This window comes from Bos grunniens, chromosome 8, assembly GCF_055505025.1.
Source record: "Bos grunniens cultivar Pamir isolate PY7600 chromosome 8, Bosgru_T2T1.0, whole genome shotgun sequence".
In the NCBI taxonomy this organism is placed as follows: domain Eukaryota; kingdom Metazoa; phylum Chordata; class Mammalia; order Artiodactyla; family Bovidae; genus Bos; species Bos grunniens.
Window position 1 is genome coordinate 18,779,063 of NC_141172.1, and position 19,748 is coordinate 18,798,810.

Here is a 19,748-nt window from a genome sequence, read left to right on the forward strand (position 1 = left end):
TATTACTTAAGCTTTGCAAGCCTAAAAGGGTATTCTCATGGTATATGAAGAAAGAATTGATTTCTCCCTCTTCTTTGTTTTACGTCTATGAATATGGTTTTTTTCATTATATATAATCAGAAAACTCGATGTCTGAGGTGAGGCTGGAAATTAACAACAGCCAAGTATTGATTGATTTGTTTTTCATTTTGTAACCATTTGCTAGGTTATTCCTACTTTTTTTTAAGGTAACTTGAAGAAATGCTTTTACAGCAGCCAGCTACAACAGAAGTCAGTTTCTTTTTAAGCAAACTAGCTCTGCTTGATGCTTTTTTTTATGTTAAAGCTGAAAAGAAATTCACACCTAGTCACAGGATATATAAATTGTAGTTAATAAACCATTACTCTCTGTGAACATTATATTCTGGATTCCTACTATTATATATTCCTTAAATTAAAAAAAATTTTTAAATCTCTTTCCATTCAATGCAAGTAAAATAGGCTTAACAGTAATTGCTGATTATTTTTGCCAGATTTTTTTTTATTAGAATTGCATGGTAACTATCAAAATGGGTTTGCATTTTCTTCAAGAACATTAATTTTCAGATTAAATAAAATACATGGTCTTATTTTAAAGCAGACTCACTTTATACAACAGACCAATTTTTTAAATGAGCTACCCTACACTTAATGTCATTAGTAAACAATGCATTTATTCACATAGGAATACCAGGCTCATACATTTAAAACACTTTAGCATCTTGTTATGCCAGCTGAACCCCTACACAGTGATATAACCTAACAATAGATACTTATATAATCAAATGAGCATAGGAGACCAGATTTTCCAGCACAGATGCTGCCTCTTATCTAACCTGTCTAGGCTAATGTCAAAATAGTGATCATTATCTCTATATGTTGAATCTCTATTTGGTATTTTTCTGGAAAGAGTAAAAAAATGGATTGTCATCCACATATTTTCACAGAATTCCATGGAAAGTCTACCAAGTTAAATTTCCCAGAAGAAAATATCTCTAGGGCTTATATCATAAGAGCTATGGTATGTTACACTGCTTTTGCATGGAGGTAACAGTCTACCATGTTAACATCATTCTTTATTACAGCTAACAATTATTAAGCACTTATAGGGAAACGTGCTAAATCCTTCATATGTTTAATCTCATTAAATACAAAAGCCCTATGGTAGATACTATTTCCCCACTTTCCAGTTAAAGAAGCTGAGATTCCAAACAGATACACAGTGCTAGAAGATGGCAAACGCAGGATTCGACTAAGTCTATTTAACTCAAAGCAGAAAATCACCTCAGACAACTTTCTGACTTTCTAAAATAGTGACTTTTTTTTGGTCTTACTTTATGCTTTCTGTTTTTCTTTAAAATAAAAGCACTAGCATTTGCTGGTAAACAGAAAGCTTTGACATTAACTTCAACACAGTTCAAATACCCATATAAGTTATTTGCAGGTAAATGACTTTCTTTATTTTAAACAACTGTCATATTGTGATGCTTCTAAGAGATAAAATAATAAAAATTAGTAGACGCTCAAAAGTTGCATTAAATTCAATTTCTTACTTGCTATTATTATAAAGATGATAGTTTAGATTTTAAAATAATGATAAAAATATAATCAGCTTATAAATAAGGATGGAATTTTATAAAATACAATCAAATACAATCTGGGATAAACATCTACAATAATCATCTGAGCCCTTATCGCCACACCATGGCCAGCTTCAATCCACTGTCTATCGCATACACACTCAAACGCACACAGCCATCAGATACTTCAGTACCCTCCAGTAGCGCTACCACAGTGGAGATTTCATCTCTTATTAATTGCCCTCCAATGATGAGCAATTCTCTATCTCATGAGAAAGTTTATTCCATTTTTCAGTTTCCTCCAAGTCTTCCAAAAGTAATGGTTGCTCCCTAGTCTCACCAAATTAGGTAACTACAATTCAAAATAATTGGTCAGAATAACAATTACAAAATTTTAAATGTTGTCTCCCTTCTCATTTTATTTGTCCTTGTGAATTTATATCTTTAACTTCTTGACTGGTTTTAGTGTTGTTTCAGGAGGGAACACAGACAAATATGTGTCTTCAATGGTATATTTAAGTGGAAGCTCTTGAAATTTTTTCACTTGTACAACTAGCTCAAGAAAAGTCTCTTGTGATTTATTTATTCTGAGTTTTTAACTAGAATGCATATAGTGGATAAGTTTTGCACATTAAATATTTTACAGTTTCCTTATAAAAATACATTTGCATGTAAGCATAGAGTTTTTACAGCTTCTCAGGTGGCGCTGAGGTAAAGAATCCACCTGCCAACACAGGAGATGGAAGAGATTTGAGTTTGATCTCTAGGTCAGGAAGATCCCCTGGAGAAGGAAATGGCAACCCACTCCAGTATTCTTGCCTGAAAAATTCCGTGGACAGAGGAGCCTGGAGGGCAACAGTCCATGGGGTGGCAAAGAGTTGGATATGAATGAGCGGCTAAACACAGCACACATAGAGTTAAACACACAATTACAACACTTCAGTTTAGTGCAGAGTGGAGAATTTTGTTCTATGAGAATAAGTACTTAGAAGGAAAAATAACTTCATTCATAGTTTTTAAGTTAATTTAAATTGCATATAAATGTTTATATTATACATATGTGTATATATATTGTATATACATGTATATATATTTAGCATGGATTAATTTAGTTTATCGATTCATATTATGGCTCAGTAAGAAAGAAATTAGAAAAAGTCACTTACCTGTGTTGTAATCTCAAAATAAATCAACGAGGGCTTCCCTGGTGCCCTCCACCTGCCAATGCTGGAGATGCACGTTGGATCCCTGTTCTGGAAAGATCCCACATGCTGCAGAGCATCTAAGCCCCTGTGCCACAACGACTGAGCGTGTGCTCTAGAGCCCAGGAACCACAACTACTGAACCTAGATGCCTGCACGCCCTAGAACCCGTGCTCTGCAACGGGAGGAGCCAGCACAGTACAGCGTAGCTCTTGCTTGCCGCAACTAGAAAAAAGCCCACACGGCAACAAAGACCCTGCACAGCCAAAAATAAACAAATAAATTAACCAATAATAGTGACATCTGAAAGACCAACCTTCCATCCTAGAAAGTAGTCTGTAGTTCTTTTTGTTTCAAAATTTAGTATTATAATAATAAATGATTGCTTCCAATTACTTCTAAATATTCTGCAAGTGTTAGGATGATGAATAACTTTGTTTTTGTTTGTATTTGAAACATACTTCACAACTAGTAAGTTGTGGGTTAATGTTAACACTATTGCTAAAGTCCACCTGATATTTAAGAGACATCTATTTTTGTATCTTCGTTCATTTGAGATATTAGAACATCTTCATTCCAGATTGTTAAACTTGAAAACAAGTCCACTTACATTTTTTTTTTCCCAAAACCTGGATCCAAACAAACAAGACTAGCAATCTCCCATCCATTTACCACAGAAAACAGTTTCAACAAATTTTTATCAGACAGAACTCTGGCTGTGTGCATGTGGATCTTAGTTCCCTGACCAGGGATCTAACCCACACCCCCTGTGTTGGAAGCACAGAGTATTAACCACCGAATACCAGGGAAGTCCCAGGATTCTCAGTATTAAGGCAACAGCAAGCAGTGCTATTAGTAGAATCAAAAGGTTAACTACGATGTCTGTTTTGGATAAATCTTAATAGCTAAATTTAGGTTAACACTTCAAAGCATTCCTGCTGTTAAAAGGTACCAATACCAAAATTTATCACAAAATTTGAGAGAATACTTAATGTCACTCAAATGGTAACACAAATTTTTTGAATTATTTATTTTCAATTTAAGTTTCAATGAAAAGATAATGTAAGACATCCCCCTAAAGGAATAGTTCATTTTTTGTGAATCATGTCTTTAAGCATCTAATTATATTTAAATAAGTAAAACACATTTGTTTTCTATATTGCTTTAATTCCTCTACACCATCAAAAATAATTTGTATTAAATAGCTTGATGGACAAATGTCACACTTAAAAAAATTAAACTAAAAATAACTAACCCATGTCTCTTAAGTATAAAGTCATAGAAATCATTCCAAATTTGAGATATCTCTGTGATCAGTGTATTTTCAACAAGTTTAAAAATTCACAGTTCGTTTGTAAAGTTCTTTAACTCATGAATGCTGTATTTTATATTTTCTTTTTTGTCATGATATTTTGCTTTTGATGGTGGAGGAGAAGGCACGTTCATGAAGAAAAGAAAAAAGAATGGAACAAGGAAAAGGTGATTAAGAACAGAAGGGCTAAGGAAAAATAGAGGCCTTGAAAAGTGAAGAATGAAAGAAAAGTAAGAGGCAGTTGTTATGTTTGGCAGTGGAAAAGGAGCCAGGAAACCCCCTGTGGGGAAAGGAAATGGATCAAATAGCACAGTACAGTTATCTGTTTTGGGTGCAGGGAGAGGGGATTGAGAGTTCTGCAAGTAGTATAACCCCGCAATAAGCTATCATATTACAACAGTAGAAATGGACAAACCACATCTATAAGAAACAACTTGGGTGGATTTTATAATGAACAAAATAATGCATATTGTATGACGCCACTTCTAAAAGCACAAAGCAAGTACAACTAAGTGATAATGTCAAAGTCAGGATCGTGGGTAGGAGCGATAGTGACTGGGAGGGGGCACAGTTGGCACTTCCAATACTTTGGTGCTGTTCTGTTTTTTGACCTGGAAATGCGTTCATGGATTTCACCTTGTGTTAGGTCATTGAAATATACGTTTGCGTTTTGTACACTTCTCTGTTTAGGTGTTTAATTCAAAGTAGAACTAAACAAAGAAGTACTGAGGGAAAAAGCAACAAGGTAATGACAAAGATGCAAAGCTAAATACTCCACTTCAGTCACATAATTATTAAGGCTCAAATACTAATACTATTTCATCTATATGGACATAACTACCCAGGAAAATATGTGTTTAATTAAAAAAAATTAAACCAGTGAACTACAAAAAAATTCAGATGTCAATCTTTTTAAATCCTTTCATTGAATTAAACAAAACAAGTTTTAAGTAAACAAATGTTAACTACTGTACACAGCATAGGACTTAATGGGGGAACTATGAAAGCATTCTTATTAAATTAGGAACAAGTAAAATGCATTCTTTACCATCATTATTGTTGAACACTCGTTTATTCGTTCAACAAACATTTATTTAGAGTCAGCTGGTGCTAGGCACTTTTCTAGGCAGCTGGGATAAATCTTTGTACAAGGCAGCTAAATACCCTGCCTTCATAAAGCTTATAGTATTAGGAGAAAACCAATAAATAGGCAAATAAATGTTAGATAGGGATAACTGCCATGGACAAAAAATAAAGCAGAGAAAGAGAGAAAGAGTGAGAAATACAAACATTTGAAGAGAAAGAATTATCATTATTAGTAGATAGTAAAGTCATTTACTTAGAAAACCCAAGAGAATCAGCTAAAAAGCTATTCTAAATAACAGTAAAATGACCAGGAATAATATTAATATTTAATCAATAGCCTGCATATATGCAAACAGCAACTTAGAAGATAAAATTTAAAGATCCAATTATAAACTCTAAGAAAAAGGTAAAACATCAAGAATAAAATTGACAAGTAATATATTAGCTCTATATGATGATAACATTAAAATATTATAAATGAACACAAAAGAGGAGATAGAAAGGCATACCATGTTCTTAGACTATAAAATTTAAGTTCATAAGTAGTTTAATACTCTAATATTTAGTGTTCTCTTTTATCCCAGTAAAAATAGTTAGACAATATTTTTGGAATTTGACAAGAAGCTTATAAAGATCATATTGAAAAACAATCAAGCAAGAATGGCCAGAGAATTCTGAAAAATAAAAGAGTCCTACTCATTTAAAGCACTAAAATATTCCAAGTGGAATGGGAATAGTATTCCAGGTATTAAGACATTGAAAAACCACATTAGTTAAAAGAGTATAGATTGGTCCATGAATGTGTGGGTCTGTATCAATGAAAAATTAATAAACCCAACTATATATGGGAATATTATAAACAATAAAGGAGGCATTACAAATAAGTGAGAAAAAAAGACTGGATTATTCAATAAATAGTGTAGAAAAAAATACCAAGAAAACACAACTTTGTAACCATACTGCATACCTCACACTGAAGTAAATTCTAGGTGGATCAAAAATGTACTGTAGGAAAAAAAAGTCATAAAACTTCTCAGGCTGGGAAAAGTCTTTTAAAATATTATATTTAAAAGAAATGTATAAAAATATGTAAACCATATAAACTCAAAATTTTATGCATAATAAAAAAGCATAAATCAAGTCAGATATACAAATTCAGGAAAGATATTTGCTACTTGTATTACAATCATTTGATTTCTTTAATATATTTAATGATAAGAATCTTCAATTTTTTAGAAGTCATTTAACTTTTTAAAAATCTCCCCAAATGGGCAAAAGACATAGACATTGCACAGAAAAGAAAAACAAACAGTCCTTAGATTATGAAAGGATTTTACCTTCCCTTATAGAAAAGAAATGCAGGTTAAAATAGCAGTGTATATGTGTGTGCTCAGTCCTGTCGGACTCTTCGCAACCCCTTGGGCTAAGGCCCACCAGGTTTCTCTATCCATGGGATTCTCCAGGCAAGAATACTGGAGTAAGGTTGCCATTTCCTACACCAGGAAATCTTCCCAACCCAGGGATCAAACTTGAAACTCTTGAGTCTCCTGCATTGGCCAGGCAGATTCTTTACCACTGTTCCATCTGGGAAGCCCCCCCCATTCTACGCTTGATCTTAGCCAAAAGTCCTCAATAAGATACAGTTTTTAAAATTTATCAGAGTGAAAAACAAGAAAGTTAAGTACATACTGTATTGTATTGTCCTGTATGTCAGAAAATAGATACATTCATAAATTACTAGCAGGGGTGTATGTTGATATATGTTATCAAATTTTTTAAAGTGTAAATCATTTTATTCAGCATTCCACTTCTAGGCATGTTTGCTTGCACAGATGAAAAATGATGCCTGTAAAAATAAATACAAAATTGTTGGTAATAGCAAGATATTGGAAAAATCTTAAATGTTCATCAATAAGAAACCAGCAAATAAATATTACAGGGTGTTAAAACTGAAGTTTCCTCCAGGACATATATGAAGTTCCAAAGACAGATTGTTATGTATTGAATTTACAAAGCACATTAATAAAATATTTCATCAAATCTAAAAACTTGTTCATCAAAGAATACAATCAACATGGTGAAAAGGCAACTTACAGAAATGGGAGAAAGTATATGTAAACTACATACCAAAAAAGCAGTTAATATCCAGAATATATGAAGAACTCCTATAACTCAACCATAGAAAACCAAATAACACAACTTAAAAATGGGCAAAGGACTTGAATGGACATTTCTCCAAAGACTACATACAAATTGCCAGCAACCATATGAAAAGATGCTCAGCATAATAATCATCAAAAAATGCAAATCAGAACCACAAGGAGATAATCTCTTCACACCTATTAGGAAAAGCAAACTAACAAGTGTTCATCCAAATCTGTACAAGTTGAAACTCTTGTATCTCTTGATAGGACTGTAAAATGATTGCATCCACTGTGGCAAACAACATGATGGTTCCTCAAAAAGTAAAACTAGAACTATATGATCCGAGCAATCCCACTCCTGGATTTATAGCCAAAAGAACTGAAAGCAGGGTATCAGAGAGGTATTTGTCCACCCATCTTCACAGCAGTACTATTCACAACAGCCAAGTAATAGAAGCAAACAGCAAGGATAAACAAAGTGTAGCTTATACATACAGTGAAATACTATGCAGCCTTAAAAAGGAAAGAATTTCTGTCACATGCTACATGGATGAAACTTAAGGATATTATGCTGAGTGGAATAAGTGCGAATATGCAAATGCTGTATGATTTCACTTATCTGAGTCATCTGAAGTAGCTGAATTGATACATAGAGAAAGTAGAATGGTAGTTACCAGGTTTCGGGTCAGGAGGAAAAGGGGAGTTGTTTAATAGGTATAGACTTTCAGTTCTGCAAGATAAACAAGTTCAGGAGATCTGTTCCATAACAATGTAAATAAACGCTACTGAACTCTACACTTGAAAATGACCAAGATGCTAAATTTTATGTGTTTTCTACCACAATTAAAAAAGTAATGACTAACACTTAATCTATCATTACTAACAAGTACTTTATATGAGTTTATTCTTTTAAACCTTACAGGGACTCCATGAGGAACATAGTGCTGTTATCTCAGTTTTACAGATGAGGAAATTGAAGTTCAGAGAGTTTAAGTAATTTCACTTATAACTGAAAAAGAAGGATGTGAATCCAACCAATTGATTTCTAGAGTTAACCATGCTACTTCCTTACCAACTACTCAGAGCCAATTTCAAGACTGGTGGATGCCTCATCCAGATCAAGCTATAAAAATAATTCAGAGAGCCCAGAAGTAAACCCACACACCTGTGATTAACTAATCTATAACAAAGAGAGCAAGAATATACAATGGAGAAAAGATAGTCTCTTTAACAAGTGGTGCTTATAAAGCTGGACACCTATGTGTAAAACAATGAAATGAGATCATTCCCTTACACCATATATGAAATAAACTCAAAAATGGTTTCAAGACTTAAATATAAGGCAAGATACCATAAAATTCCCATAAGAGAACATAGACTTTTTGACATAAATTGTAGCAGTACTTCCTTAGATCAGTCTCCCAGGGCAAAAGAAATTAGAGCAACAATAAACAAATGGGGCCTATTCAAACTTTGCACAGGAAAGGAAATCACCAGTAAAACAAACAAAAAACAACCTATGGAACAAGGTGGGCAGGGGGGAGGCCCACAGGAAATATTTGTGAATGATGCAGCAAACAAGACGTTGATATTCAAAATATACAAATAGCTCATAAAATTCAATACCAAAAAAACAAGCAATCCAATCAAAAATTAGGCAGAATACCTTAATAGATATTTGCAAAGAAGATATACAGAGGGCTGACAGGCACATGAAATCATATCCAATATCACTAATTATAAGAGGAATGCAAATCAAAACCATGATGAAGTATTGCCTCACACCCTCAGAGTGGATGTCATCAAAAAGTCTACAAATAATAAATGCTGGGGAGGATGTGGAGAAAAGGAAACACTCCTATACTGTTGGTGGGAATGAAAGTTGCTGCAGCCACTGTGAAGAACAGTATGGAGGTTCCATAAAAAACTAAAAATAGGATTACCATATGATTCTGCTATTCCATTCCTGAGCATATAACTGGAAAAAATTAAGCAAAAAGCCTAATTTGAAAAGATACATGCACCTCTATTTGTAACACTACTTATAATAGCCAAGATGTGGAAGCAACCCAAGGACTCACCAACAGATGATTAACTTAAGAAGACGTGGTATGTATTTTACATACATATATGTATGTATATATACATATATGTATATAATGGAATATTACTCAGCCATGAAAGAGAATGAAATAATGCCATTTGCAATGATGTGGATGAAGCTTGTGGAGAATAATGTAATTAGTGAATTAGAAAATACTATATGATCTCACTTATATGTGGAACCTAAAAAACCAATACAAATGAATGCTTATACAAAACAGAAAGAGACTTATAGGAAACAATCTTGTGATGACCAAAGGAGAGAGAAGTTGGGGAGGAACAAGCTAGTGGTATAGGATTAACAGGTATAAACTACTACACATAAAATAGATGAACAATGAGGATTTACTGCACAGCACAGGGAATTACACCCATTATCTTATAATAGCCTATAATGGAATATAATCTGCAAAGAAACACAATCACTATGCTATACACCTGAAACTAATAATATTATAAACCAACTATACTTGAAAAAAGCACTTCAAAGTATGAATCTACAGAGGAGTTTGTGAAGAGTTTTTGGTTTTTTTTTGTTTGTTTGTTTGGTTTTTTTGGAGAGAAGTGTTGGACTGATGTGAAGGCGAAAGAATGAGGGATTTCTTCTCTTTCAGCTCAAGGAAGGAGCAGATCCAAATGCAAAACTTAAGGGAGCTATCTATTTTTTTTTAAGGGAGCTATCTTTTGTCTATTATGAATAATGCTGCAATGAATATTTTTTATGTGGGTATATGTTTTCATTTCTCTTGGGCATATCAATAGAGACAGAAAGTAGATTAGTAGTTGCCTAGGGCTGTGGAGAAAAGGGACTGACTGCTAATGTGTTTTGTGGGGTGATTAATGTGTTCTAAAATTGTGATTTAAAAACTCTGAGAATACACTAAAATTCATTCAATTGTATACTTTAAATAGATACTATGATGTGAATTGTACCTTAATAAAGCGATTATTTTTAAAATTTAAAGAGGATGCCAAACAGTAATCAAGATAAATAATAGTTAATGTAAGATTTTTAGAAGTCAAAATTAATGCAGAACCAATCCACATTGAACAGAATATCAAAATTTTAAATAAAGATGAGTTGTTTGTTTCTGTTTAGGATGCTACATTATTGTGCAAGGGAAGAGTCATTTCTAAACACCCCTCCTTTCAGACCAGCACAGTCATTGTGTTCTTCCCTCTAGGCATGTTTATGTGGGTTGGCAAAAGTGTGCAAACACATTGGACAAAAGTGAGGCTTTATAGGACTTTCCTGGAGACACAGTGGTTAAGAATCCACCTGTCAATGAAGGGGACATGGGTTGCAATCCCTGGCCTGGGAAGATTCAACATCCTAAGGAGCAAACAAGCCCGTGAATCACAACTACTGAAGCCCACAGGTTCCAGAGTCCATGCTCTGCAAAAAGAGAAGCCACCACAGTGAGAAGCCTGCACACCGTAACTAGAGTCGGTCCTGCTCGCCACAACTAGAGAAAGCCCATGTAACAGCAGTGAAGACCCAGCACAGCTATAAGTAAATAAAAATTTTTTAAAGAAAGTAGAATTAAAATTTTTTAAAAGTGAGGCTTTATATATACTCATAAGGGGAAGCTTTTCACTTTCTTTCACTTGGTTCAAAACAGGCGGATAATTTGTTAACTGTATAGAGGGGTGCACATCTTTTGCCTCGGACTCTACTGTAATTCAGTGAGGTACTAGAAAAGAGCTTTGATTGAGGACATTGGGACAACTTGACATGTGTAGCCTGTAGAGGACCTCATGGGAGCTGAGAAGTCCACAGGATAAGAAATGGGGGTTAACCAACCACTTAGTGATAAAGCCAAGAGAGGTCTGTTGTGTTGAGTAGACCACAGTCCCAAAATTGTCAGGGTAAAAGATATGATTCTCTAATGGACAAGTTATGGACATTAAAGAACAACCAGGTTAAGACCATCTTTAGTTTGGCCTAAGAGGGCATCTAGAAACTGGCAGAGGGTGAGGGGACTCATCACTGTATAACTATGGAGGGTGAATTACCTGGCAGGGAAATGTAAGTTGAGGCAGGATAGGAAAGACCCTGCTGAAAGAAAAAGTACATGGCCCATGTCAAGAGTGTTATATTTTGTGGGACCCTGCAGGGAACCTTTGAAAAGCCCACCAGAAAGTCCACTTTAGACATATGTTTGGTCTAGTGGGCATGAAAAGATCTTGATGACCCAGATAACCACGATGTTGTGATCACTCACCTAGAGCCAGACATCCTGGAATGTGAAGTCAAGTAGGCCTTAGGAAGCATCACTACGAACAAAGCTAGTGGAGGTGATGGAATTCCAGTTGAGCTATTTCAAATCCTAAAAGATGATGCTGTGAAAGTGCTGCACTCAATATGCCAGCAAATTTGGAAAACTCAGCAGTGGTCACAGGACTGGTAAAGGTCAGTGTTCATTCCAATCCCAAAGAAAGGCAATCCCAAAGAATGCTCAAACTACCACACAATTACACTCATCTCACACAGTAGCAAAGTAATGCTCAAAATTCTCCAAGCCAGGCTTCATCAGTACATGAACTGTGAACTGCCAGATGTTCAAGCTGGATTTAGAAAAGGCAAAGGAACCAGAGATCAAATTGCCAACATCCGTTGGATCATCAAAAAAGCAGGAGAGTTCCAGAAAAACATCTGCTTCTGCTTTATTGACTACACCAAAACCTTTGACTGTGGATCACAACAAACTCTGGAAAATTCTTAAAAAGATGGGAATACCAGACCACCTGACCTGCTTCCTGAGAAATCTGTATGCAGGTCATGAAGCAACAGTTAGAACTGGACGTGGAACAACAGACTGGTTCCAAATTGGGAAAAGAGTATGTCAAGGTTGTATTTTGTCACCTTGCTTATTTAACTTACATGCAGAGTACATCATGAGAAATGCTGGGCTGGATGAAGCACAAGCTGAGTCAAGATTGCTGGGAGAAATATCAATAACCTCAGATATGCAGATGACACCACCCTTATGGCAGAAAGTGAGAAAGAACTAAAGAGCCTCTTGAAAGTGAAAGAAGAGAGTGAAAAAACTGGCTTAAAACTCAATATTCAGAAAACTAAGATCATGGCATCTGGTCCCATCACTTCATGGGAAATAGATGGGGAAACAGTGGAAACAGTGACAGACTTTATTTTGGGGGCTCCAAAATCATGGCAGATGGTGATTGCACCCATGAAATTAAAAGACGCTGGCTCCTTGGAAGAAAAGCTATGACCAGCCTAGACAGCATATTAAAAAGCAGAGACATTACTTTGCCAACAAAGATCTGTCTAGTCAAAGCCGTGGTTTTTCCCGTAGTCATGTATGGATGTGAGATTTAGACTATAAAGAAAGCTGAGCACCAAAAAAATTAATGCTTTTGAACTGTGGTGTTGGAGAAGACTCTTAAGAGTCCCTTGGACATCCCTTGATCAAACCAGTTCATCCTAAAGGAAATCAGTCCTGAATATTCATTGGAAGGACTGATGCTAAAGATGAAACTCCAATACTTTGGCCACCAGATGTGAAGAACTGACTCATTGGAAAAGACCCTGATGCTGGGAAAGATTGAAGGCAGGAGGAGAAGGGGATGATGGAGAATGAGATGGTTGGATGGCATCACTGACTCGATGGACATGAGGTTGAGCAGGCTTCGGGAGTTGGTGATAGACAGGGAATCCTGGAATGTTGCAATCCATGGGGTCACAAAGAGTCAGACACGACTGAGTGACTGAACTGAACTGAACTGAGAGGGCGTGAGAAAATATCCCTTGAAAGGGATCAGTCCAAATATCTTGCCCTTCCGCATCCTCCCAGTTCTAACCCTGGAGGGCTCAAAGACTAGCAAATTTCAAGGGTCAGGGTAGGGGTTTGGAGGAGCTCCATAAGGAAGAAGAATTTCACATCAAAACAACCCTGTCCCTAAGCTTGGTGTGTTATATCAATTTTGAATTGATTATCTCTGAGTTTTGACTAATCTCTAAGACGGTGCATTCTGATTTCTGAATTCAGTCTGTGTTTTGACAAAACGACTATAGGATTATATAATCTCTTAAAAGGGAGCAAAAAAGTCATGGAGAATCTGCCCAAGCTTCCACCATAGGGGCAGGGGAAGATTATGCCTACAAATTATATCTTGTGAGTTTCAGTGACATAATTATTCATGGATATAAAATAAAATATTATGCACAATTAAAAAGGATGCAGCAGTTGTATATGTTTGTATATGGAACTACATTCAAGATATAATAAGTTTTAAAAAAGTATAAAACTGTGTATGGTGTATGCTATCATTTTTATTTAAAAACTAAAAATATTTATGCGTGCATGTATTTATATATATATATTTATAAGTGCATGCATGCTAGGTCACTTCAGTTGTGTCCAACTATTGGTAACACTATGGGCTGTGGCCCGTGAGGCTCCTGTGTCCATGGGATTCTCCAGGCAAGTATACTGGAGTGGGTCGCCATGCCCTCCTCCAGGGGATCTTCCCAACTCGGCCCAAATCCACATCTCTTACGTCTCCTGCACTGACAGGCAAGTTCTTTACCACTAGCACCACCTGGGAAGCCCATAGAAACATGAACATATATATTTATTTTTTATGCACAGAAACCATTCGTTTTTGGAGATTTACACTAGAACTGGTAACAGTAATTGTCTCTAGGGAAAGAATCCATATTGATGGAAGGTAAGAGTAGGAAGAATACTTACTTTTCACTGTACACACCTTTGTATATTTTGCATTTTATGCTGTGTGTTGCCTATTCAAAAAATTAAAGTTAATTAAAAAGAAAATAAATGATTTCAGGCTTACACATAAGGATGGCCAAATGAAATCATATTACAGAATTGACTACAAAAAAATAGTAAACACTAGACAAAAAATGTCATATATTCAAGGAAAGGGGCATAGTCTAAGGCCATTTTTTAAAAAAAGGCACGGGAGGAAGTGGTTAAGACTCCATGCTTCCAATGCAAGGGGCACTGATTCTATCCTTGGTGAGGGAAACTAAGATCTCACATGCCATTTAGCGCAGCCAAAAAGTAAAAATTATTGAAAAAAAAAAGTAGCCAACAAAATAAGAAAAGGATTTTGGAAGACAGCATGATATATCTCTCAACATCAGCCTCCAACCTGCCCTATCCCCACCTAAATTGCTCTATTGAGGTCACTAAGGGGTTCTCTCTGGCCTTCCTGTTTTCTGAAAGGGAAAAATGAGAATTAACACAAGGTATAGGCAGTCCATGGGGTCGCTAAGAGTCAGATACGATTGAGTGTCTTCACTTTCACTTTTCACTTTCCTGCATTGGAGAAGGAAATGGTAACCCACTCCAGTGTTCTTGCCTGGAGAATTCCAGGGACGGGGGAGCCTCGTGGGCTGCCATCTATGGGGTCACACAGAATCAGACACGACTGAAGCGACTTAGCAGGAGCAGCAGCAGCAGCATAGGCAGATGAGAGACGTAAATGTTTCATTTGTAGCTGAAAGAAGTTAAGTGGATGACACAGTCCAGAGTTAGAGCAAAATGAGCAACCAGCTAAAACCCAGAATTAATTATGTTTATGTACCAAATCACAGGCATCATTATCCATCAGAGAAGTAAATATCATCTTTGGCACAAAGAGTTAAGAAAGGTCAGAAAACAGTGCTAAGGAATCTCATTCAATAGGAAACATACCATCAGAAGTAAGCAACTTTCCCTTTTCTTTATCCTGACTGGAGAGTAGTGGAAATGTTCCTAATGGAGAAGGAGATGATAAAAAGCAAGTGAACAAAGAAGTGAGGTCTACACTTAGAATTAAGAGACCACCTTAATTCCAAGTAAATTCTTCTTTAAGAGTGAGATATCCCACCACTGCCCATGAACCTTGGTAGAAAATGAAGCAATGGAGCAATGAACCTTGGTAGAAAATCTTTAATACAATTTATGAAGTGATAGCAGAACCCAGATGTTCACATAATCTTGAGTTCTCCTACTTGTTCACTTTGCCATCTTGGTTTGAGAAAAAAAAAACCTAGAACACTAAATTCCTAGCTATCAACTGTTTATGAAGAGAAAGCAAACTGGTTTTAGTTAAAGTAGCAAGTTATCAAAACATTCCTTTAATTACAAGAAAACAAATACAGGTCCAGACAGATCTCCATGCACATGCATAATGAAAATAAATAGTAGGCAATAACACAAACATATTAGGAAGGGAGGAAAAGCATATAAAAGACCGACATTGAACCAAGCCTAGAAAAAAGTATAATGCAAAAAAAGTGAATTAATTTCTCTGCAAAGCTTTGCCATGTAGAATAAACTTAAGGAAAACAAGAACTCAAAAATGAGTTTTAAAACAGCAGAATGAAGAAAAGAGGGATCGCAAACCTAAGGAAGTAGAGCACTAAAACAATGTCATAACGAATTAATAATAAGTTTTAAAAGCAAGAAAGAACTGACCTGAGGTAATCATAGGAATGCAAATGAATAATAAAGAAGTTAATAAATTGGAAGGTCATGGCACAGTGGTAAAGAATCTACCTACCAATGCACAAGACACAAGAGACATGGATTTCATCCCTGGGTTGGGAAGATACCCTAGACTAGGAAATGGCAACCTGCTCCAGTATTCTTGCCTGGAGAATTCCATGGACAGAGGAGTCTGGTCGGGCCCCCTACAATCCATGGGATCGCAAAGAGTCTGACCCGATTGAGCATGCACAATATGTGCTCTTAGGTTGTGCACAATAAGTGTCTCTTAGGTTAGAAAATTCAGAGAAACATAGCAATGTACTCAAAGACATAATTTCTTTCTTTCTTTTTTTCATTAAGGAGAATCTTCCTTTGAATTGAAGCAAAAGTTTAATTTGCAGATTGAAAAGTAACATATTTTGATTAGGAAGACTCATCTCTGAGATAAATCCACAGTTAAATTACCAATCTTCAAGGATAAAGAATTCTTCAGGCATCTGAAAAAAGAGCAAATCTCCAACAAAGGGAAGTATCCATGCTGGTCTCATATTATTCCACAGTAATAATCAATGACAGATGTCACTGGAAAATATCTAAGAAATTTCGGAGTAAAGGAATATAACAGTAATGTAAATGTCCAACATACACAAAGTATACATGTACACAAGATAAACAACAGCAGTGTGTAGAACAGGCAGATGTTTTCAAACATGAAAGAAGTCTGAAAATACAACACCCTTGCACACTTCTTCACCAAAACCACACAAAACACAAACCAAAAAAACAGAGGAACACATGCTACTTGTTAACGAAATCCAACTACTTGAGAGATGATGGAAAAATAAAGAGAAAACACATAAAAAGTCTTGGGCAAACACTGAATCAATTTAAAATATGTCTAAATTATAGAACAGGATATAAATGTAAAAACCTTGACAATATATAAATAATAATATAAATAAGATGGAAAGGTAGAAAGGGAGCAAAGAGAGAAGTTAATATCTTCATCTTTCAGAGCATGGAAACATTCAATGCCATCTACAAATTGAAATGGGTAGGTGTTAAAGCTATGACTCAGCATTTGCTTATTTTTAGTCATCTCTTCTTAACTTTAGAGGGATCTCTTAAGAAATAATAGAATTCGTATTGGATACAACATTTATTTGAAATTTAGCAGTCCTTTCCAATTCATTTCTACTTCATTTGACTTCTTTCTAATTCATTACTTATTTGTAAAAAGAGTAAGTATTATAAAATAAAAAATAGCAAGTACTGTGTGCTAATAATGGTTAAAAAGGGATTTGCGGTGATTTTTATAAAAACAGCTCTTTTTACTTTTCTGCATGACTTGAACTCATTAAAATGAGCAAGCGTTACATTTACAAAATCAGTGAAGAATTTTTCTTTAAAAATGAACAGGAAAGATAAAAACAAGGAAACATTTCAGTTATTTTAATAAACTTATATTGAGCTCAGTAGAAATAGTGTTGTAATTTAATTATTTCTCAGACTTAAGATTTTCTGTGCACTCAGATATATCTCATCTTCAAATTCCAGATAAGCACTTCCATTTGAAAATCATTTGATTCTGTAAACAGAATTTAGCATGCAGGAGAAGTCCAAACACTCAAATTACTGACTTGGCTGCTAAATCAACAGTATAGATGTGATTCAGAGTTGGGGCCAGAGGAAATGATGAAGGTTTGAGAGTGGAGTTATTACATTATAATAAGAATGTAAAAAACTGCTTCTGCTTTTATGAAGTCATCTTTTGTTCTGTTCCCTTCTGCTTATTCCTCCACCCATTTGAATTGGTCCTCATTTCTTTGGGGGAAGCTCATTTTTACAAATGCTGTCCTCACATACATAAGTATGATATGTTCGGGTTAAAAACAATACTCACAGAACATGAACTACAGAACTACATAGGCTTTTAAATATATATATATATATATATTCACACAGGCTATTTATGGGGGGTGTGTGTGTGTGTATGTGTGCTCAGTCACTCAGTTGTGTCCAATTCTTTGCAACCCTGTGGACTGTAGCCCACCAGACTCCTCTGTTCATGGGGTTTTTTCAGGCAAGAACACTGGAGTGGGTTGTCATCTCCTTCTCCAGGTGATCTTCCTGACCCAGGAATTGAACACATGTTTCTTGCATCTCCTGCATTGGCAGGCAGATTCTTTACCACTGCATCATCTGGGAAGCCCATGGGCTACTTACTACATAAAAATTTCCTTCTCAGACTCCGTAGGATTTTTAGTTCATTACATGAGTTCCCTAAAGTCAAAGTGCCTGACACAACTTTATTCGTCTTTGTAATTCCTAGAGAGTAGATGTTACAGATACCTGTTTACGATGAGAAATATTTTTTTGTCACTACATGGATGTGTTAAGTAGAATAATGACCCTCCCCTAGGATGTCTATGTTCTAATCCCTCAATTTTGCAAATATACAGCAAAGGGAAATTAAGGTTGCAAATGGAATTAAGGTTGCTAATCTGATGACCCTGAGATGGGGAGAGTATCCTGGATTATCCAAGTGGGCCCAATGTAGTTGTAACAGTCCTTATAAAAGAAAGAAACAAGAGAGTCAGTATCAGAGGGACACGATGTGAGGAAGACGCCACCCCCATCATTGCCTTTGAAGATGTCAAGGGGCCACCAGTCAAGGAATGTAGGCAGTCTCAAGGAACTAGACAAAACAATGAAACATATTCTTCCCCTCAGCCTCCAGAAAGCAGGCAGCCCTCCTAACAGCTTGATCATAGCCCCAAAAGACCTGGGCTTATGACATAACAAAGTTTTTGTTTTAAGCCATTGCTTGTGGTAAGTTGTTGCAGCAACAGTAGACATCGAATCCAGTAATAAAAGGTGAAGACACAGCACAACCTTTCTCCATGGACCATGCTTCTGAATTTCCATGGATACGGGGCAGGCTTTAGGCAAAACAAGAAGTAGCTGTCTAAAGTAGCTTGTTCCCTCTCAGCATCTTACTGCTCCTTTTGGGTAACCTTGCCTAATAAAACCATAGGATTTAGAAAAATTAAAAGGGCACTGTCCGCTATATACCTATACTACACTGCCTTTCCAGGACCAGGCCATAAATCCTATTTCACTTTCTGCCCCCTACCATTCATTTCTAAGACCTAGGTGGTGGGTGAAACAGCCGCGTTGAGAGAGAATGGCATGCACAAAAAGACTGGGTGTCTGAACATAGAAACAAGGCAAGAGAGTCATTATTCAGAAGACAGCCATTCCAAGTAAAGAGTTCCATCTTTTGTCTTCCTGGGGAGAATGTAAGAGGACAAGGAAGCAGAGCAGAGAGGACACAAGCACAGTTGGCAAGTAAATCCTGTAGCAAAAAAAAAAAAAGAGCAAATACCTAGGCAGGTAAATATTCCCTGATATTAAACAGGGAAGTTGAAAGGCAGGTATTGAACACTAGGACAGGTGATGAATAAGATCTGTGCATGGTCATAACAGGCAGTTAATTATATGAGAATCTAGTAATCCCCACTAGCAAAGAAAAGGGAAAACAAAGTAGGAGCTCTCTAACTAGAAAATTATGGTCAAAGTAACAGCAATAAAGTCTATAAATTGCTGGGCAATTCTTGAAACAATCTTTATAAACCGAATGTTAACACCTCAAATAATGTGATGTCTTAACCTTATTAAAGTGTTATCAATATAAAGCTTCTTAAGGACAGACTGGAATAGAATGTATTCTACACTTTGAGTAGGCTGTGTCAATTAACATACTGCTGCATAATGAACCACATCAAAACTCAGTGGCTTAAAGCAGTAAGCATTTACTATTCCTCATGTGTCTGTGG